Source organism: Falco punctatus (genome assembly GCF_963210335.1).
Source record: "Falco punctatus genome assembly, chromosome: 12".
NCBI lineage: Eukaryota > Metazoa > Chordata > Aves > Falconiformes > Falconidae > Falco > Falco punctatus.
Window position 1 is genome coordinate 28,740,085 of NC_137592.1, and position 22,076 is coordinate 28,762,160.

The 22,076-nt window shown below is 48.3% G+C and overlaps 1 protein-coding gene and 1 long non-coding RNA gene across 2 annotated transcripts in view; both read right to left on the bottom strand.

Moving 5' to 3' along the window:
* Positions 1-22,074, bottom strand: part of LOC308071984 — a 50,895-nt gene extending 28,821 nt beyond the window's left edge. The window contains exons 1-2 of the long non-coding RNA XR_013931454.1: positions 5,657-22,074; positions 5,321-5,381 (exon numbers count right to left, since the gene is read on the bottom strand). This is a non-coding gene — a long non-coding RNA (uncharacterized lncRNA). The remainder of the gene's footprint in view (positions 1-5,320; positions 5,382-5,656) is intronic.
* The window catches only part of ITPKB (inositol-trisphosphate 3-kinase B), a 72,854-nt gene that overhangs the window by 45,093 nt on the left and 5,685 nt on the right, over positions 1-22,076 (bottom strand). The window lies entirely within an intron of this gene.

A 22,076-nucleotide genomic window follows, 5' to 3' on the forward strand; every position in this document is an offset into this window, starting at 1 on the left:
AACATGTTTTGCTGGACTAAGGAAGCAAAAGACAACTGCTTGCCTGAGCTCCGACAGAGAAGAAGCCGAGGGTGGGGAGTACATCCCTTCCCACGGGGCCACGAAGCCCAGTGGTACACAACACACAGCAGCATCCAACAGGGCTGCGTGGGCTACCCTAATCATGAGAAAAAACGTTAAGGAACAAGAGTGAACACACGGGTGTCAGAACGCAGGCAGTGAGGTCCCAGTAAAGCCCTTCCCTGATAAATAATGATGCGTGTTGGTCCCCAAGACCACCTGGGGCTGCACATTGGCTGTGCCGCCCGCTATCTCCAGCCCATCAGCTCCTTGTTCTGGTGCTGGCATATCAGTTTCACCCTTCAAAACATCTCCTGCACCAATACCTACCCATCACCCAACTGTACTGGCAAATCCTGCTTTTTCCAGGCCAGACACATGAAGCATGCAGGCCTGTGGACTGGAAGCTGGGGCACAGCTCCCGTGTGAGGGCATATGACGGACTAACCACTGCTCAAAAGCCCCGCTGATGTGCTTCAGACCTATCCCACAGAACTCTCATTTCAGTCCTGAGACGTTCCCAGCAGCCAGGTTCAACTGAATTTCTGTAAAGACTTCATAGCAATCTCTGGGTCACTTGGTGAAGTTCCAGCACAGTTTCCCTCCTCATACAGAGCAGGACTGAAATCCCTGTGCCGAGAGGGCAACACGCTGCCATACACAAACCACCTGAGGACCCAGGACTAGCGCTGCTCAGTATGCCCACATAGTATGCAGAAACCCGGGGAACCTATAGTCCTAAACACACTTTTAAAGGCTTTGCCATAGCAGTGTTTGACGTAACTGGAGAAAGTACAGAAGCTCGAGAGAAGAAATAGATGGATTAAAAAATTCAAAGACAAAAAACACATTTAAGAGGAGTGGATGGAGAGCCAGTCAATGTGAAGTTCCAAAGGGGAAGGCCACCTTGGCCATCACGCTGCACGGCTTCTGACAGAGGTGCTGAGATCTCTTGGCTTGAGAGGGCACCAAGCATGGCTGCTGTGGTTACTTACCCACATGGGGTCCACATGATCCCCATGGCTCTTCTTGCTCCAGCCTTACAACCCACCACCTGGCCTCACCACATCAGTCCAGCTGTGCTCCCTCACTCCCTGGAAGCTGAACCACTCCGGACGCTAAAGAACACACCTCAGCCAGGAGGTTGTGCGAGGACCAGCCCTACCAAAACATCAGGCTACCAGCTAGTCAGCTGCCACCTACATACAAAATCATTTTGATTTGAATATGCCATACAGGAACGAGGCAATATTCAGATACCCCATACAATCTCTTCCAATTAAATTCTTCCTTAGATACAGCCAGAGTTAAGGTTATATATAATAATTTCTGGGTCTACTTCACTCTTCCTTGCTTAAACAAACACAACATGAACACCCCTACTGAAGGAAGCGTACCTTCTTCCCCTCCCTAGACAAAAAGCCCAGCTACATACCTTAAAACAAATCTCCTATTACATTGTTTTTCCACATTTCTCTTCATTTTCTGTTACAAAAAAAGCATCACAAGCAGCACTGCCCCTCTTAACTAAAGCAGCAGGAAAAGGGTGGGGCTTTCTAACATAGCTCAAGCTGTGCGTTATTTATGTAATCCTTTGAGATGGCAGCCAGATCCTCAGCTGGTGTAAATGTGGGAGCTGGGCTCAAGCGTAGGGACTTCACATCAGGGAAGGCTTTGCCCCCCAAGCCCATCGGTGCAGGATGCTCCGAGGTGCAGTGCTGATGCACCCTCCTGACAGCAGCCACCCAGCATTGCTGCAAGCCTTGCACAGCACGGGCTGGAGCTCATACCAACTTGGGGGGAAAAACGCACCCTTTTGGGTCCTGCTCCTAAAGTACCTGATGCTGCGTGGGGCTAATGCTAGTCTGCGTGATGCACCTGGGGTTCATCATTTGTGATGTTAGGTCTAACGAGTCACAAAACCTAAGGCTTTCACTTTGTCAGGTGCTGTACTTAATAGCAAACTGGGCAAATGCTCTTACTCAGAGTTTCAGCCACGAGAGCAGTATGGTTTATGTGGCCTAGATTGGAGCAAACGCCATTTGGTGTGTTTGCTCTCAGCTGTGTCCCTGTTCCACAGGAAGATGAAGCAGATGAAGCAGCATGAGGAGCTGCCTTCTCATTTGGACCACAGCCTTTCATCATCGCGGAAAGCTGCCGGCCTTTGCTATGGGCCACACAGTGCCTCTGCAGCCCCCTCCCCATCAGCAGAGCGTGGAGAGGAGCTTTGCTGCAAAGACAGCCCCAGCCCACCAGCCATGGAGATTGTTGTGCAATGCCACCCACACAGTGCAGAAATCCCGTCCTGTTCCTTCCACATGATCAGCTTATGGCTGCTGCTGAAATCCCACATGTGGCTGTGTATCTCGACCTGCAAAGCTGCGAGGAGGTGGCTCAGGCGCTCCCCTGGCCCCTTCTCCCCTTGGCATGGGTGGGCTTGGAGAATCTTACAGCAGAGTTCCCCAGGGTGGCTTTGGGAAGAGCCGACAAGTAATTTCTTCTCCAGGTCTGTGTGCACATCCTTGCAATTTTGTTATGCAAACCATACATCTTATTACCAGACAGAGTAAGTAGAAAGGAAGGAATGGAAGAGTTTTCGCAATGATCTTAAATATTTCACTTGAAGCCCATTAGTTTGCAGGCTAAATAATCCCACGTATAAACTTTCTCCACGTATAAACACGTATCTCCTGACCTCTGTCTTCACTTACCGGGACCTTTTCACTTTCAGCCTGAGGGCTGACCAAGGAAAGCACGAAGTAATGTTTCACACAGGCTTCTAAACAAAATAATCTGGAAACTATTACAGTAATCAGAAATGGGTTTATGGGGTTTCTACTAATCCCCTCCAAACGGGTTTAAAGAACTTAGTGGGGTGATACCTTGTGCCTTGTGGCTCTTGTGAGAAACACGTTTCAACAGCTAACACAAATGTGGAAATCCAGGGACAGCTGCCTCTGTGCTGCTCCTGTGAGCATGGCCAGCAAGTGATCTCAAGATGGACATCAGCCCTTAGAAACCCTTGTCTTCTGACACCTCAGGACACAGAAGCAAATGAAAGCATAGAGAGGAAGGGAGGGAGCTCTTTCAAAATGAACTCCTCAAAAATAAGGCTTTCTAACCCATCTGCCACCTGAGAAGAACCCTGCACCTTGCTAGTATTAGTTTTGACAAATACACGTCTTTTCTTGACTTGTAAGATTAAGAGCTTCCCTGGAAAATCATCCAGGGAGCATAAATATTGAGAATATGTGACTTGGGGATCCAAGCTTCCCTAAGTGCTTTTGCAGGCAGAGGAAATGCACAGCATGAGAATGAGCAGCCTGCAGTAAAGGACTCAGTGAAAGAGTTCAGTTACGACTAACCAGATGCAAGCACTGGGAGCGTCTGCCCATTGTCACTCTCACTAGATTAAAACTGTTCTCTTCCACAATGGAGACGGCTGAGCAAGCTCAGGTAGCACCAGGGACTCACAACCTCCATGAGCAAACTGCCACTTCTTGCTGCAGAGAGACACATTCACAACTTTTCCTGCAAATAACCACAAGACCCAGCCACAGTCAAATCGTGTGCCTGCTCCTGCTGCCCATCCTTTGGGGACGCTTTCTGCCAAGGACGTGGCTGTGCACGTTAATTGCACAGAGAGTTTTAAAGATGAGGCAAGGGACCTGCAGACCTAATTTTGGAGACGGGGATGAGCTCGGGGACTGGGACAGGGAAGGAGAGTAGGGCTGCAGCGAGCCAGCTGGGGCGGCCAAAGGACACCTCCAATGCAGACGCGCTCCAGATCCATGCCCTGCTCAGACCATCCACACCAGCCCAGTCCATGTGTGAGGGATCCCATGAAATAACTGCGTGCGCCTGGCTTTCCCTTGGCATGTCCCATGGGTGTCCTCACAGAGATGCTGTGTTATTCTTTCCTAACTGGTTCTCTCACTGGGGAAGAGAAATTATCTCTCCTTCAGGACGGCTGGCAAGGTGGTATGGGACAAAGAGCACCATCAGGGACTGGGGACCTCTCTTCCCTGCCATGCTGATGCCTCCCAGTGCATGTTAAAGCAAAGTAAGCCCCACACCACGGGCACAGGCAGCCAGGAGTCCCATCCTGGTGAAGGCAGCCTGCAGAGCGGAGTTACTATCAGGTGAGGGTCTGGATTAACCCTGCAGCCCCTTCCATAGTGAAGCAGAGAGGATGGGGTCAGCAGGATGAATGGGGCAGCCCCCTGAAACTGCATCACATCTCCTTGCTCTTCCTTAAGACACCTGAGAATGATTTATGATACAAACTGGAGACATCTAAGGAACTACAGCCTGCTCCAGCATCATGGCCCAATTTTTCAGGGTTTGAGGTGCAGAGGAATTTTGTGCAGAAGGTACGAGACATGAACATCCCAGCCAGGTATGTGCTGGTGTCCACACGTGCACCTAATGTGCACAAGCCCTGTGCCTGGGTGCATACCTCCAGCATGTACATGCACGGATGAAGCATGAATGCACCCAGCTAGATAATATGAGATTGTTTGTATTCATTTACTATAACATTTTGTCCTCGGGACTGCAATTAATCTCACCTATTTTTAGACGTGTTCAGTGTAGATGACTGCATCTATACTAGTTCACTCCATTTACAGTCACGGCGCTGCTCAGCCACAGCTCTTCTCGTGCTGTGCAGGCAGGTCACATACGCTGTGCTCTGCAGGGGCCCGCTTCTCCCCACAAAGGGAGGCTGGCTCAGATCTAGCTATTTGCCACAAATCCCACCCCAGGCATCATTAAGTGCCTTTAAAATCTTATCCGAGCTCTCCTCACTTTACCCTGCCTTTCTATGTTAGCCTTCCATGATGCTTTTTTCCACTGCCTGCAACTTTTCACACGATTCTTCCCTCCAGTTTCCTCCTTTTCCACCCCCTGATCAGCTTTTGCCCACAGTTCCTCCCGGACTTCCCATTCTGCCTCCACCCCACAGCACCTCCTCCTGCTCAGGCCCTGCTGTCACCCACAAGCCGACACAGCAGCGGCTCCATCAACCTCCGCATCCGTCCTCGCGGGACCCGGCTCTGCCCCAGCTCTGCCCGCTCCTGCGCCCCACTTCGGGGCACCCACTCGCTTCCCCTCACCTCCACCCCCGCCACCACTGTGCCCCCACACCTGCGTGGGGCTGCCCCACACCTGCACAGGGCTGTCCCCACACCTGCACCAGGCAGGTCCCCGCGTCCCCCCCGTCCCGTGCCGCCCCAGCCCCACACCCACGCAGGCTCACCCCATGCAGCTGCACGCCGCCATCCCGGCTCTGCCTGGCCTCTTCTGGGCGCTGCTTTGCTCTGTGCAGAGAGAGAAGCCGCAGGGACGTGTGCGATTTACACGTGGCTAAAGCAGATTCCCAGATGGCTTCGCAGCTTCCCTTGTATTCTCTTTAGTCTTCCTGGCCTCCGGGTCATTTCCTTTTCCCACCTGCCTTTCCCCTTTGCTCCCTTCCTGTCCGTCTTATCTCTCTCTCCTGACCCTGCTCTCCCACGCCACGCCGCTCCCTCCCCACAGCCGCCCCATCCCGCTCCCCACGGGCACCCATGCAGCCCCTTGCTCTCCCCACACTCACGGCATCATCTCCACTTTGTAGTTTGAACCGGCCTTTGCCCAGCTGCAACGTGAGTGTCGCAAGCGGAGGACAGCTGAAAAGACAATCAGCAAAAAGCTGGGGAGCGTCTGCAGCTGAACTTGACAAAATCCTGGAGAAAATACAGTCAGAAAAGTCGTGCTCTAGTTCCAGCTGGAACATGTGACGGGATCGAAAACCCTTTGTATGCCTCTGTGAGAACAGCTAAAGGAAAAAAAGGAAATGGTGACATGATGAGACAGCAAAGAGGGAAAATGTGGGACTAAGGAGAGGAAAGAGAAAAAGGAAAAAAAGAAAACAGGAAAAACCAGGTAGATTCTTAGAGGCATTTCGCATGCTTTTTTAAAAGTTGCACTTCCTTTGAATTATCTCTGCTGGAGATATTTTCAACCCAGCTCCGCTTCCCTTGAAAGATCAATCTGGCATGCATTCAATTCTCGGATGAGCTTGCAAAACATGAAAGAAGCTGCAAGTGTCACCAAGATGTAGGACCAGCCTTAGTTCTGAGACTGAGAACTGTGCATCTTCCTCCTCAACAGCAAAATGGTGTCTTATCTTCTCCCTCCCTCCCTCCCTCCTCACCTACCCCGACCTCCCCATAAAAGCAAGTTTATTTTTCTTCTAAATGGCATCCTAGGCATTTCAAAATTACGTAGGGTCCTGATCATGTCGAGAGATTAACTCATCTGGAATCTGATCCAAGGACACCAAGGGCGAGACTTCTGACCCCCTGGTGCACATCACGTACATCATCAAAAAGAAATGTTCTGTTTGCTTACAGACACAGCAGCGGTAGATATTAAGTCCCCTTGGCATGAACAACAGCCCTGATCTAGGAAGAGAAACTGCAGTAATTTCAAAATTGTTGACTGCACTTTCACAAAATGTACTCAAACCACTTTTTCCATTGATCTGACGACTCTGGTTACTCAAACAGCTCCTCAGCCTACTTCCTGTTCTGTGGGAGAGCTCAGCAGCCCTGCTAAGAAACAGAGAAAAAAACCCAAATTCTGACTTTATTTTGAGGCCATCAGAAATAGCTCTGGTGGATGGTTCCTATTCTTGTTCCAAAAATGTATTTGTAACTTTTCTCCCATCGGAGGGCATGGCAATCTGACCTGTCCCTTTCCCTGAGATGCTGGTTCAGCACGGTTGGCGAGCTGAGCCCATGCACTGCTGCCAGCATGATCCTCAGCTCTGAGCACAAGAGACCTGCTGTAGGGAGAGAGGGGAAATTCAGTCGTTGTGCCACGTTATTGCTGGTCTGCCGGTGCTATGCTTTCCAAAGGATCCCGTACGGAGCCAGCTGGGAGGGGGATTTTGCAATGCGGGCAGCTCTCCATGGTCTAGCCATTTATGTAAACAATGCACTAACCCAGCCCATCTGTGTTTTGTGTTATTCTTACTCTGGATCAGATTTATCCATCGTGCAAGCCCACCAGACAGAGCTGATTTGGCCCAGTCTCATTCCAGTCTTACAACTGAAATGATGCGATGTTCTAGAGCGCTGATTCTTCATAAAAATGAGAGGGAAGCGTAGTTCAAGGAGCCAGCGAGCACTGTTTGCTGGCTCTGGTTCCTGCAGTAGCAAAAGAAGACAGCAAGGGACCAGCAGACAGCAGCAAATAAACACTTTCCAGTGAGATCAGCTGGAACTGCTGCTGCAAAATCAGCCACTGAACCTACACCTGGAGTCTCCGCTGCTTTTCCAAAAACCGCAGGACAGTGTCAAGATTAATGGTGAAATCTGTGGTTTTTCATTACCCACTATGAAAATTACGTCTTAGGGATTTGAAGGGATTAGCAGGTATTTTCTGAAGTATTTGATCTTTGGAGAATTTATTCTCAACAATTCTAACACTAGCTGTGCTGCTTTACAGACGTTAAGTGCCATCACATTGTTAGTGCTTCCTGGGCCAAAGCTTGTTTCTGAAATCCCCACTCCATTCAGTAAACTCCGACACCAAGTAATAACATTCAGTATGTGTGTTGTAATGTGTTACGTTACAGCTGGCCACACTGTCTCAACTGACTTGCAATTTAATTCCCGAGCAAGTAACTTAATTGCATAGTATATGGAAAATGTTGGTGTTATGCAAGCCTCTGTTTTCTGACAATAGCCAGTAAAGCTGCTTTCCTCCCTTAATTTTATACCCTGGAAATACTGTAATTCTGTTTGTTACACCAACAGTAGTTTTAGCTAGTTTTCCAAAGACAGCCACTCTCCAGAAGACCATCTGCATATTGTATACGATCTGGAAAACTGCCCTCCGGGTGCGATTACCACAACTGAGATGGAGCACCTGAGGAAAGCATGCAGCCCACCAACTGGCAATGGGATGCACCCAACACCCCTGCCTTTGCTTTGGGGATTAATTCGCTTCAAACATGTAATAGCTCTAAGGACACGCTAAAAAAAGAGTATCTTTGCCTCCTTCCCCTTGGGGAAGCAAAGATACATCCCTATGAGCTGGAAAGGAGAAAAGTGAACACTGCAGCATCTCTAATTCAAGAGGCAAACTGGAGAACATGCCAGTGGATCCAATGAGAGTAAACTGAAATCCAAATACCTTTAGAGCCACTAGAGAACACTTAGCATCACTTCACACAGCACCTCTGCACCATTCAATGACAAGGTGGTTTAGGACAGTTCAACAGCCCTGCCTGGCATTTTACAAGCACTGTCAGAGCCTAAGATTCCTTGTCAAAAGATGTGTACGAACTTCCACAGAACATTGTCCAAATGCAATTGTTCAGTTGGGAAGTTGACATTTTTGCTAAAATCTTACGATCTGCACTAAAGTGCTGGCCAGGAGGCTCTGTGCTGCCTCCCCACTTCAAGGTCACCATAGTCAGAGCTGTCTTCCCACCTCCTGGCAGCTGCCTGTGTCAAAGATCTCTGAATCACCTCTATCTGTAGAAAAAGGGATTAGTTCTCAAATTGTGTTCTACATAAAAAAATTGACAGGGAAGCAGCGTGAGCCTCTGTCTGCAGTTTGTGTGGTCCTTGTTCTCTGGTGACTGCCTGTGTCTCTACCTGCGTCCCTACCTCCAGATTTTGCCTGGGAGATGGGTTTGAATTTCGGTGGAGAGTTGAATGCCACCGGCTGTCCCAGGCCTCACGAGATTTCACTTCAGTTGTGTATGGGCTTTTTTTTCGGCTGGGGCAGAGAAGGAGGGCTGGCATTCTCTGTTTGTTACAGGAAAGCCGAATCAGCTTACAAGCTCTGCCCTTCTCGCCTTTCCTTCCATTCAGCCCATTTCTCAACAGAGAGAACCAGCTATTTCAATAGTCTGTTTGCTCACTCCTGAAGCTTTAGCATGAGCTCTGCCTTGTTCTCACAGGCCCCAGATCTTGCAGTCAGGTGGCTGAGACTCTGAGCTTTCATTTTAAAAAGAAAGTACATTTCTAGCCTTCCGGCTTGCAGAGAAAAGACGGAAAAATTGTCCTGAGCATGAGTTAAAGGAAACTAGGAAAACAAGCAAACCAACCCCGCACTTCCAAAAACCTCTGAAACATTTGGTGGTTCTTAAAGCAATCCTCACTGTTTTGGGGAGAGCTTGAGTTGGCAGTGTTTTAACAGTAAATCATGGTCAAGGGTGCTGCAGAGCATGCTGGCCTCAGTGCCTCGTCCCGCTGCAGGCACTAAACATCCCCCACTGCAGGGGGATGCAGAGTCACTGCAGAGAGCGGCAGAGCTGTCCCGGCTCCCACCACTGCCAGGGCACAGCCAGCTCCATTGCTCGGCCACTGCCAGCCTCTTGCCTCTACGCACCTCGATGATAAAAAATTCCATATCCTGTCCACAGCGTAAGATCCACCCTTCAGTGCTACCAAGATTACAGCGGACCAGAAGAATGTTTACAAACCTTCCTACTGCAGGTAAAACCCAAGACCTTCCCACAAATGGAAAAGGTCTTTCCTATGGCCTCTGCCCAAGAGGGACTGCTGCAAAAAAGTTTGCCGTCCGACATCACAGCATCTTTGTTCTCCTTCTTTTGTGCCCAAACCCTCCCAAGGCACAGAGGGAACGGGCTCAGAAGCCAGCCAAGGTAGATCTCAGCAAAGGAGGCTCTGCTCCAGATGCCAAGGGATGGATTCAGCGGAGGAAATAGCACATCACGTCCCAAGCAAGCAGGAAACACAGCAGGGAACAGTAAACTCATCGATGGCTCATCGTATAATAAATGTGCCTATTCCTTCCCCTCTGCCCTGGTAAACTGCAGCATGTTTTGGCTACAGTAAAGTAATTACTAGCTGTTTGCTCGTTTCCCTTTAATGAATCAGTTGAATGAGACTAGCGTGAGTGTCAGGGGAGTGAAAGTCTGCCATTCAGCTGTCTGCAAACTCTTGACTTCTCTGAAGATTTCTAGATCAGATTTCAGGGCCCCAGGAGTTTGGGTTATTTTTCTAAATGAGGTTCGACGTTGCATCTTCCGGAGAAGCTGCCAGTTATCTACAAAACCTACAGCTCTTATTCATTTGATACCACAGGTTTCAGTTTGAATCACAGCAATGTGTGGTTGACCTCAGATTAAACTAAAATACTTGTTCCATGGCATTAGACTTAAAGGGTGGCCAGAACGGGAGCTGGATGGAGCATGGCTTTTTTTACACCAGAGCTCAACCAACGAACTAGGGGAGAGGAGATGTTCAGGTTGGGCTGGACACAGCTAAAATCGTGGGGCTGTGGAAGGAAAACTCAAAATGTCTCATCTGGAGCCAAAGCAAAAGGAGGTGTTTCATTTCAGGTTATGTAAGCTCTAAAAAACCTTTTCTCTTTTCTTCTTTCAATGTGTTTTAGCAGTGAGGTCAACTTTTAAGTGAAAAATGCCATTCTGAATCAAATCTACATTTCAAATGCTTGCAAAACATAAACAAACCATTCCCAAAATGAAACAGTTCATTCTCAAAGTGTCAGAATGACATGCATTGCTATTTTTAACATCCCTCCCTCTTCCCCCACCTCTGTATTTTTTTCTAGGCCAAAACTATTCAGAAAATGTGTCTGAATTTGTGAATCATTTTGACTCCCCCTCCCCCTTGACATTTGCTGGAAAACCTACTCTCTGCCAAAAAACTGTTCTTCCAGCTCCAGCCAAGCTCCTACAATCTTCTGTCCTGCCAGGCTTTGTTTGGATGGGGCTGGGGGTCTGACTGCCTCGGGGACAAAGCAGAGATGGTCCAGAGGAAGAGCGGACCAGGAGGGCAAACCCCAGCATCTCTCTGGGCAGCGACGGGCTCTGCGGCGCAGAGCAGCCCAACCCTTCACTGTGGCTGCCCTGAAAAAGGCCCGAGCCACCCCCTCCCGAGACCAAACGGGGAGTCGGGCTCTGGCAGAAGCCACCATACATACAGCTCCTCACGGGGCTGCAGCTTCCAGATTATCAGGGGAGCGCTTCGAGTTTTGGTTCTCTTGGAAAAATTTTGCATTCAATGCCAGGCCCCGGAAGGTTAAGGGGGGCGTACCATGGGGGCTCAGAGCTGCCTCCTATCAAGTTTTCAGAAATTTTGGCTTTGGCTTCAATGGGAACATGACAGATCTGAGGCTTGCAATGCAATATAGAGGCTTGATTCTTCGCAGCCTGCCGATTTATAGAACAATTTATGCCTCTGCAACGCGAGTGTAAATGTTACTGCTCTCATTTGTGAGTGTTTTGCTCCTAGCCTGAAACTTTTAGCATGTGGAAAACTTGGATCTCTTTCCCTCAGTCTTCACGTCCAACCTATCTGTAAGCCTTGCAGATATTTTCAGAATAACATCCCTAACAGAGTCTTTCCAACCTACCTACCTGACTACAATTCACCTCCAGGGCTCATCACCTTATATCTCAATTTACATCTCAATAGCCCTTCCTCAGCAAAGATCCACCAAACCCATTACTCAAAGATAGTTTTTCACATCTGTTGTTTGCCCACCCCCCTGCAGCTCTCTCAGCCTCCCCACCTTGACTCCTCCTCCTGAGGTGCAAGTCTAAGCTACTTGGCTTTTCTTTCAAGGCTGTGATTTATTCTGTTCCCATCACTTCTTATTTCAGTGCTGAAAGGTCAACTCCTGCGTACGCTCAAGCATGAGATCAGACTATATTAAACAGGCTCCTCTGAGCTTTCTGCCTTCTGGGAAGGGTTCCCATCCACATGAACAAACCTGAGATCTGGAACTGCTTTCAAGCTGCCGAAAAGCTCAAAGACCAAATATCAGAGCTGGTCAGGCTGTACAATACAGGGACAGACAAGAACAGACAATCGTGCTACCTCTGCATCCCTCTCACTACCAGCCCACAACGTGACAGTCACTTGTGACCACCTGGACTCCCACGCTGCCTTCCTTGGCTTGAAAAAGCCATTCTAGCCATGAAGGGTAACATGAGAAAACAGAGAAGAGAGGCCAAGTCTTTTCTCCTCAGGAAGAGACACAGATCAGGGGCTGCTAATGGTGAGGAGCCGAGCGACAGTCCTGGCTTCAGACCATTTGTTTTAACCAGCTGTGCAAGGGGGCTTCTACAAGAGCCAGATGACATTAGCTGCTCCCTCCTCTGAGAATGGGTCTGGTTCATATCAGAGCTGCTTTTCCAAAAATTTATCTTGAATGTATGAGCTTTACACAGATTTTTTTTTTTCAGTGGTGGTACATCTTGCTCAAATACTGCGACACGCACTGCTTGTGTGTGAAGGTGGGAATGTGACATCCGACAAGGCAATTCTGTTTGCTTTGCAAAAAGATCAAGGTTAGTTCCCACTCTGCTACAAGTACGGAAGGGAAACACAGGATTTGTCAAGCAGAGATAGATAAACTGGATTGGGAACATATTATATACAAATTCCTAGGAGAATGTTAAAACAATGGAGCTGGGAGAGCACACTTGTCTGGGTTTTTTCAAACAATGGCCTTCACATATTCTTTTAAAATACAACAGTAATTCAGGTGGATAGAGATAAGACAGAGTTCTAAAATCTCTTTCCTTTGTTTCCTTTCTGGACGCCCTGGTCTCCACCCCAGTAAGACATTCTTACCACAAAACCCCAGGGTGAAGGGCTGTCAGCTCTAAGTAAATATGGCTCTGAGGGAATAATAGTTAACATGCTCTTTCCAAAGCCGCTTGGCAATTACGTTTCTAAATGCCTCCTACTTCTGTGACCACACGCCTTGCTTTCAAGGTGTATCTATAAACGGCAGCCAGCCGGAGGCTGCCCTAAGCAGCAGGAATGGGGGCTGCTGCATGGAGGTGCAGCTGTGTATCAGCCCCTGGCAAGAGCAGGATGAGACGGTGGGACGGTGGGACGTGGGAGGCCAGCACAGTGCCAGCAAGCAGTGTCCAGCTCTCCTCCTTGTGCTGCCATGACAGGCATCTACCTGAGCAGCACACACCTGCTGCTACCCCGTGTTCCCATCTGCAACAGCACCCAGAGGTGGCAATACCACCCTGGGGCCTTTCGTGGTCACTTTGTGTGGGTACTGAGGGCAGCACCAGGTACTGGGTGATGTTGAACTGGCCTTGATGGATCTAAGCTGATGCTATGGATTAAAAAAATGAATTGGGCTCCATTTCAGGGTTCAAAGAAATGTTTGAACTTACGGGCACTGGTTCAGGCTCATCGCTAATTATATCTAAGGCTCAGCCTTTTAAACTAGTTCTGTAGTCCTCAGTAAGGGCCACTTCGCAGTCCTTACTTGAGCTCCTTGCCAATCTGTTGTTGGATTTTCCACTTGACATTATTAAGGGATTAAGTTGTTTGTCTCATCATCTTTTATCTGTCTTGCTGAGTTTCCTACAAACAGACTTTAGCCAGAACAGAGAAGATAGGAGGGAAAAAAAACCCTAGCACTTTCAAGATATAATCACGAATTGGGATTTGTCGTTATTATTGTTTAAATTTATTAATTTGGATGTGTAAACTTTGCTGACTCCTTTAATCTGGAATGTATTAAAGAAAGCATTAGGTATTACAACATGTCATTGGATTATACTGTCCTGATTCAGCTACAGCTGTGGAAGAAATATATAACAGGAGATCCTGCAGGGTTATACATTTTAGACTTAGATCATCAATTGCCATAGAGAAGATAAAAACAAATGTAGCCGAGCCTGGAAAGAATGCTGCTAAAATTGGAGAAACATTTAATGTGAGAAGCCTAGGGGTGCAATAACTTTGCCTGTAACTTAACAAAACCCACCCACATAAAACATACCAAGAGAGATTGCAGATTGGACTCTCTGATCTGCAGTCTGCCAAAAAAGCAAACCTGACTTTTCTCCCCTTCCTACAGATGCAGGTTTGAATGGTCCCTGCAGAGTGTTAAATATATATTACCCATAATAGCAACCAGATTACATTTGGACGTGCTGCTAATTCTCCCCCAGCTGCTCTGTACCTCGCTTGCAGTGGGAGGATGCCCCTGGATATCTAACGGGGCTTGTGGCTGCCGGCAGAGCAATTCCTACGGTCCGCATGGTCAGGAGCCTGCTCACCCCCCCCTCGCCCTGCCCCTCCTCGGCACCCTGGTCTTCTCTCTTTTGAGGGGTGCACATGGGCTCACTCAACCATTGTATTTAACTACCCATTTAACGAAAATGTTCTGAATGCGTTTAACTCAATGGGATAAAAGCTATTCCCACGCCTCCCCGGAATGCCTTCGAAGTAGGGCTGCAACCAACAAGACTCAGCGGTGAGCTGACGGCCAGGCTCCGCTCCTGCCCTTTTCCTGAGCAGCAGGGACTGGAGATTGTTTAGCGAGGAACGAGAAAAAAACACCCAACCCTAAAATGCACTTTCCGAAAAGTCACCCTGCAGATGTTTCCATTTATAAAATTCCTGTCCCCAAAGGCTCTGAAGCACTGTACCTATCAACGGGTAAAACCCCTGTGGCGACCACATCTCTGGTTCATTAATTCAGTTTAACGGTTGGATTTACAAGATGTAACTGGATACATGTAGGGGAGAGCAAGGCAAAAAACGATCAAGGACCAAAACTGCAGCATGCTCCTGCTGGCTTCAGCGGAGATACAACAGCTTTTATCAGCATTTTATCTGACCCTAACAAAAGGAGCGAATTGTTTAGCAAAGGAAGAGGGTTCTTTGATTCTATCTTGCTGCAGACAATTGCCCAAGCAAGGGCAAAGGGACAGGAAGCGAAGGGGGAGGAGAAGGAGGTGATGCTGAAGGTAGGTGCTGCCTTGTTTAGCCCTCTGCTAACTTCCACTCGGTGCCAGGTTTCTGACACCCCTTCTGCAAACGCTGATGGTGGGAGAGGGCTGGACCTGCTCCCTGGCACAGCCATCCCACCAGGACTCTGTGCTGGCTGTTCCTGGTGTTGATATATTGGTCTTAATTCAGGCAAAGCCCAAAGCATTCAGGTTGAAGGGAGTTTTGTAACAGTGAAGGCTGCAGGCTGAGACCTCCCTTTGCTTCACACAGTCCAAACCTATTTTCCAGAATCTCCAACTACAAGACTTAAAGTCAAGGATGACAGCCCAGAAGCCAAGGATGAAACCCTAGGCAAAACTCACATCAATTTGGCAAAGTCCACACGACAGCAACCCCAGGTGCCGACCTCTCTGCAAATCAAATGTGTGAAGCAAAGAGCGATGAGACAACCGAATCCTGTCCTTTGACTCAAACTCATTAAAATGTCTGCCAGAATGTCGCTCCAGAGCCCATATACATCTTTCAGGGAGAAAGAGGGATGCTTTACTATTACTTAAAACCGCAACAGTGCTGAATGCTAATGCAGTTCCTGTTGTGTACTGCTGATCAGATAATACACTGTACTGCTTACAAGAACTTGTAAATGCTAAGCCCTTGTTGTTTTACCCCCTAGCTCTCCCTCCAAAAGCAATCCTTGTGCTTTGGCTAGCAATAAATCTTAGATCTGAAAGGAAGAACTGAATTCCTTCTACTAGGCTGTCTCTTTTTCCACATCGTTAATGAAAAGAATGTTCTTTACTATAAAAAACTCACTTCTTTCTTCTCATAGTGAAATGTATGATAACACTGAAATAAATATTGTGAGAGGGAAAAGGCTAATATGGGTCTTAGCAGCTTGAAGCAGTTTCAGACTCCAATATTACCTGTCTCTGAGAAACTAAGCTCAGAAACCGCTAACACTCAGTCCATGCAACCCGCGGCTGACTACAGCAGTGAGGATCTCCACAGGCACACAGCCGTGACAGCAGCTCCATGGTGGTGAACTCCCACCGTGGCTGGGAAAGAAGAAGCTGCTATCTATGTTTTCCAAAAAGCTTTCACCAATTCTGAGCACATTTGTGCCACATACACCCAGACTGAAACCTGCAGCTGCAGACCCTGAGCTCCTGAACATCCCCACGCCAAATCACACACTGAGAGGCACTGCTCGGTGATGACCCCTGTTACAGAGCACATCACACATTTTGCTGCCTGAACACTGATTTAAAAGCCAAATCAGAGGCACTTGCTTTTGAAGCTGGTACACCTCAGACTGGAGCAGCTTCCTGACCTGCTTGCAGCCGTTGTGCAGGCTATGCACGGTCTGGCTTTTTATGTGTATGAATAAGAATGAAGTTCCAATAAAATTTATAGAAGACATTTATGAGTACTTTAGAAACAGATTCCTTTGTCTTAAGCACACTCCTAGGCTCATCCTCAAGATCCCATCAGAGTCAACAGAGAAGAAAGGTACCTTAGAAGATTTATCCCTTTTATTCCATAGAAGGGTCCTCTCAAGCAACCCAGTAAGTATGGAAGCCCACCTTCCCTGAGAAGTCACATTTGAGGCTAGGGATTGGGCTGTGAAGTTACTCTGTGATTTGAAAGTGTTAACATTTAGTTTTTGCTGTCTGTTAAATATTAACATATCTGTCTTGGAAAGCTTGGCTGGGCTTCATTGGAAGAAAACTGGTCAAATTTACTGCACAAATTTATTTACTGGTATAAACAAAATAATCTCTTAACGATTACAGAAGACTAATCTTAGCTGAAGTGACATTCCACATCATACACAGATGCCATTATTTCTCTAATGAGTTAGAACAGATTTACATGTAAAGAAAACAGTAGCTCGGCACTGTCTTTCAGTCGTCGCACGGCATGCGAGAGCTCAGCGCTGTGCTAATATTTTCTTCACATGCAAATCTGTCCTAACACATTATAGAAATAATATGGAAAACATGAGACAGGTGCTGACTATGGTTTGAGTGGGTTTTGTCATTGCAAGGCTCTAAAAAGGTAAAGACAAAACCGTAAAGTTTCCGCCGATCTGGGAACTTCACTCTGCAGACATTTGGCGTAACACCCCAAGGGTCCAACCAGCCAAGCTCCTGACATCCCGCGATTCCCATCAGAAGGGGAGGAAACCTGGCTGTTTCCAGAGCTGAGGAGCCTAAGTATGATGGGCCTAATGTTTGTTCTTCCCGCATCTCAGAAATGCTTTGGGTTTTTTTCCACGTTTTATGAATGCTTTCAGTGTGAAATTGTTTGAGAAGCAAAATATGCAAGAGACAGCAGCTGTGCTAGCAACTATGTCCCTCTATGAAAAGGATCTGCTACGTGCCATGGAATTCCTACGCTGTCAATCATGGAGAATGTGAGCCAAGAAGAAAACCTTCCCAATGAGCTTAAAAGTGCTGATAAAAATGGACTCGAAATACCACCATTTGTCTCTCATCAGGTTATGGCAGCATCTCCACTCAGCCTCCGTGGGTGGGAGACCATAAAAAAGCTACTTATTCCTCGAGAAGGCCACATGAGTAGGTAGAAGATAAGCTACAGAATAGGGAGTGCTGGAGTGCACAGCTTCCATCCACAAAGAACCTGAAGCTCTGCCCAGCCCGCCGGGCAGCCGGGGGTCCTGGTCTCACCGCAGCAGACAAGGCACGCTGTGCTGCCAGGCGTGCTGTGCACGGTGTTCTGAGAACAGAAACACAGAGCTGTCCACCTCATTCTCCTCTTCCTCCTGGTCTTCCCACAGCAAGGCTGAAGGAGGCTCCATGCTCGGGCAGCTCACCCGGCGTGCTAGGCACCTTCCCTGGTCAGTGACATGCGTTACTAGAAAACAGCCGCTGTTCAGAGCAAACAAGCAGGGCTCCAATACGCTAGACATCGTATTGGTACGAAATCAGTGATACCACACACAAGCTCATAAGCTGAGAAGCTTTTAAGACAAGCGTGGTGGGGGGAAGGAGTGAAATGCATAAACACAGTCAGCATAAAGACACACGTTCATGGGGCTTGCATGCATCACCATAGCCGTGCGGTCATGGTTTGTGTACATGGAGACTTCCTGATCACAGTGACAGCTAGAAAAGGGAATGAAAGCGTATTTAATTTGATTGATTTTTATAGGAACAAATCAGGAGCGCTGTTGTCAGCTTGTGCCTTGGAACATCTCTAAGAGAAATAAGCAAGGGTCCCACAGGCCCTTGGCTGACACTAACCCTATCTAAACTTGGCTCCTTTCAGAAACGCATTACAGCCATTGTGAGTCAAACAAATAAATGAATTTAAAAATCGCCTGTCAGCAGCAATGTCCGTAGCTTTTTCCAAAGGCTCTTGCCATTTTGCACAGGTTAATGGAAGTCTCTTACTCCGAGCGAGCTGCTCTGCCTGCTGAAAGGAGCCGAGGTCTCACAATGCACCGAGAGCCGCCTGATGACCGTTCTGCCCTGTGTCCTTGCGTTTCCACAGTGGCTGTGGGGAAGCCAGGAAGAGGAACACTGCAGCGCCTTGCACTGCTTTTCCAGGAGTGTGGGGGTTTTCCCCTTGACAAGTCATTTTCTGTAGTACCTACTTGCACAATTTCTGCCTTTCCCCCCACTTGTCTGTTGCTTTGTCTCTAGTTGTGGAGGAACTGACAAACTAGGGGATTTAGGCCAATGATGATGACTCACTGTAGTGACCAGCATTGGAATATCGTCCTGTTAAGGGGCGCAGCCAGCACCCAAGACTGAGGCCAAGCCTCCTGCTGCTGAGTACACCTTGGTCTACCAGCTCTGCCTTGGGAAGAGCAAACAGGGTCCCCCAGGAACAGTAAAATTCAGACTTGTATTTTCCCACTGAAGTCAATGGGAGTCACAGCTAGAACAGGGCTTATTTTGGGTGTGAAATCCCTTTTAGGAGCCAGGCCACTGTCTTGGGCTACCTGTGCCACGGAGCACCTTCTCACTCCCCTACACACCCAGCCTGTGTGATTAGCCAGGAGGGGAGAAATCCTCCCTCAACATGAGACACACCGTGATGGAGACAGGCGCCTTCCAACGCCGCTGCATCCCCCTGGCTTGGGCAGTGGGTGAGCGGAGATTCCTTCCCCAAACTGCCCGTGTCACTGTCACGGAGGGCGTGCAGCGAGCACTGCCCTGCGGCATTGTCAGACTGCAGTGTCCCCATCCCAACATGCTGCCTGGACAGGCTGTCCCTCCCACACAGCCCAAGAAGGGTAATCACTCAAGTGTCTTTGAAACCTTGTAAGCATCAATAAACAAGTGTGGGGAGCTCACAGCCCGGGGAAGCCACAGCTGCAAAAGCCCTTATGTGGAGGTTTAATCAGACCTTAAGTGGACTTGCAATTGCAGTGGCAAAATGTCAGGTTGCTTTTACTGTCACTGCGCTTCACAAGTCTGCTATAATCATGGCAGCGTCACTGTTTCCCAGTCCTGCACAGCCCACTGGGCACCAGAGCACTCCAGGGACAGGCAATGCACTGAGTAAACTGTTTCAATAAACAAAGGCAGAGCCCTTATCAACCACGGAGCTGCTCCAGGTCACGGTGTCCAAAAATGTGGCCACAATACCTTCCTCCCTTTCACTAGGCAACATCATTTTCTTACTGGCTAATTTGTAGGCCCAACCACAAATGAAATTTCCTACCTGCAGTACAAATGGGAGGACCAGTCCTTGCCAGCTGGAGGGATCTGCCCGATTCCAGGGGACACCGGGAGGAACTACAATAGACAGCCGGACATCCCCAACAGATTCGCTAAGCCAGACAGCCTCCAGAAAGGAAGGGCAGAAGCACGCCTGCTCTTTATCAAATCTGTAAACATGCTACGCGAGATGTACAGTGCAGACCGCGTCTGCGGCAAGAACTGCTTTCCTGTTGCTCATCATTACCTCTCCTCCAGGTACAACAGCCCTCCCCTGCACCAGCAGCACCCAGCACAGACAGGCAGGGCTCTCTGCCTGCCCCGCATTTACCAACTCAACCCAGAGACATGATGTTGGTTTCTGTCAGCCAAGGTCTCCCGGGATTTATTTTGATGGAACAGCACGAGTGGTGGAGAGAGCTTCTCACACATTCTCCCTCATTACATAAACTCATTTCCAGAACATGTGCATTGTTAAAAGGAAATAGTGAGTCCATGAAAACAAATGAGTGTGCAACCTGAGACTGCTTCAGTAGCTGCCTTCTGCTGTCATTGTGGATTTGAAAGATGTTGCCAACTGGTACACAAAGTTGGGTGGTTTTTGTATGAATCAGCTTTGAATTACTGGGCATTTGCGCACAATCCTGCTGAGAAGTTGACTATAACCTGCCAAAGCCAGTGATCAGCCCTGCACGGGACCCATGGAGCCCAGTGGAAAGTATCACTGTAAATTAGCACAGCCGCTCCTGCTGAGGCAACTCCAGCACTGAAACACAAAATCAAGTTGCACCTCTCAGGCTGCCTGATGCGTTTTGGACCAGCTCTTCATGTCATTCAGCTTGAAGTAGTCCCACTGAGCCCAGCAGTTACTCTGATCTTAGACCTGATCTGAGCTCGCTCTGATCCAGGCCCTTTTGGCAATACAGACGAGCCTTGCCTGTTTGCTGCTGAGCCACTGGCCTGGCTGAGCTCGCCAGAGGCCACGGGAGGCTGTGCACAGTCAGCTTGAGGCTCCAGGAAGCTTTCCACAAAGGCATCAGGCATGATTTTGCCCATCAGCAAACCGTTTTTCAGCAGCAAATCAGCGGGATCTGGCACTAGGAACAGTGATTAGTACAGAGAATAGAGCAGAGATTACTACAGCTCATGCACATAAAACTAGCAGAATTTAATCGGCACAGGGATTGCAGCAGCTCCGAAAGGGAGCAAGTTGATTCATCAGTCGAGAGCCCCAAAATACAAAACTGTCTGCAAATATGTTGAGCCACAGACTCGTAACTTCATTAATTGTGCTTTTGCTCAACTGCTTCTCCATCCTGAGCAGGACAGAACCTGAGTTCTTCAAACAGGACAAAACAAGTATCAAAGCAAGCAAAGAGAGTTATTTCAGCCTGCTGAGCGTTTTACAAACCACGGTCTGTCATTCTTCATAAGTTTTATACCTTCACTTTACTTAGATGTTTCCCTGCACTGGTCTTCCTCATGTCATTGAGCTTAGCAAAAGTTTAATGTGTCTATGGGAAGTTAAACATAGTGAACCACATCACTGAAAGTTGATGGGCCTTTACCAAACTCTTTAAAATTAAGGAGCCACTGGCTTGCCCTGCATTTTTCAGGGTTTGTCAGTGTGAGGCTCAAATCGATGTAATGTTTCACAGCCAGAGGATGGGAGAGCCTGTGTGGTCAGAGAACATCCTGATGGGCATGCTGCACTGGGGTAAAGTAGTTTAAAGCCCTCTGAATAAATGGTGTGACAGCTCAGAGCAAAGCATGCTCTGTGTGGAGCATTCAGACATGTAACGAACTCCCCAAGTGACGCAAGAAATCCCGTGAGTGCCTGATTTTGGAGAGTGCCTCAAAGCCCTCCTCTTCGAGATCTTTCTGCTCTAAGGGCAGGCGACACTGATGCTTTCTCTCACCTGAAGCCTCCTAACCAGTCCTGCCACAAACAAAGATCCAGAAACAAATGAACTTAATATAAATACCTAATAAAAATATGCTTACTTAAAATACAGGATACCCCACAAGCAAGGAGTTTTATTCAAAAGGGGAATTACCAGAAGTTCTAGAGATTTTTGCTACCATGTGAAAGGCGCAGACGCTATGGTGACGGGCATCAGTATAAATTTTAACAAGACAGTTGGCCCACGTGGTTTCGACTCCAAGGAGGAAATAAATTCTCCCTTAGGCTCATGTAAATCATGGGAAACCTCCAGCACCCAGGGGAGCTATGTTGAGGGAAAGCTGAGGCTCATAACCACGTCGGCAGAAGACTGCAGACCATGGTACGTGTTAAGCATGCTGGTGGGCAGCTTGCAGCCCCAGGGAAGTTCCGCAAGGACTGTGAACAGCGGGATGGGTACTGCTGCTCTCTCCTGCCAGTAGGGCATTTTCAGACTAGGAACAGGGATAAGTTTTTCATGCGAGGAAAAGCAAGGACCGCCAAGTAAATGGAAAGTTTCTCTGCAGACCTCTGCTGCGACAGACCTCTGCCCTTCCGCTGCAGCTGTGCCTTGGAGTGGGGATGCTGCCAGCCCTCGCCCCACCTCCCCAGGGCTGGTGC